Here is a 308-nt window from a genome sequence, read left to right as displayed (position 1 = left end):
CTCTAAATGTTTTAATGTTTGTAAAAAAATGTATCGGGTGTCTCCACCACTCACACATACCCCACGCCGCACACACACAAAATAGACTATACACTAGAAACTCTTCTGTGAAGATCAGCACCCAATATACGGGGGAGTCAATAAAAATAGAATTTGTGTTTTTTCTCTTGTTCCAGATACTTCTAACTACAAGTCTGGCAGCTTTTACAAATAATTTCTGCTCCTCCTCCCCCGAAACTTACTTAGCTGACGGGTTCAAGTACTGAATTGTGGGCGGGAGTTTTCCCAGCCACAGTGGGGGGGCTGGG

General features: G+C 43.5%; 1 pseudogene; it reads right to left on the bottom strand.

Moving 5' to 3' along the window:
* LOC119587364 overlaps positions 1–308 on the bottom strand; it is a 10,089-nt pseudogene that overhangs the window by 8,425 nt on the left and 1,356 nt on the right.

Source organism: Penaeus monodon, chromosome 22 (genome assembly GCF_015228065.2).
Source record: "Penaeus monodon isolate SGIC_2016 chromosome 22, NSTDA_Pmon_1, whole genome shotgun sequence".
Taxonomy (NCBI): domain Eukaryota; kingdom Metazoa; phylum Arthropoda; class Malacostraca; order Decapoda; family Penaeidae; genus Penaeus; species Penaeus monodon.
Note: the sequence above shows the minus strand (reverse complement) of the source record. Positions and strands in the feature narration are given on the sequence as shown.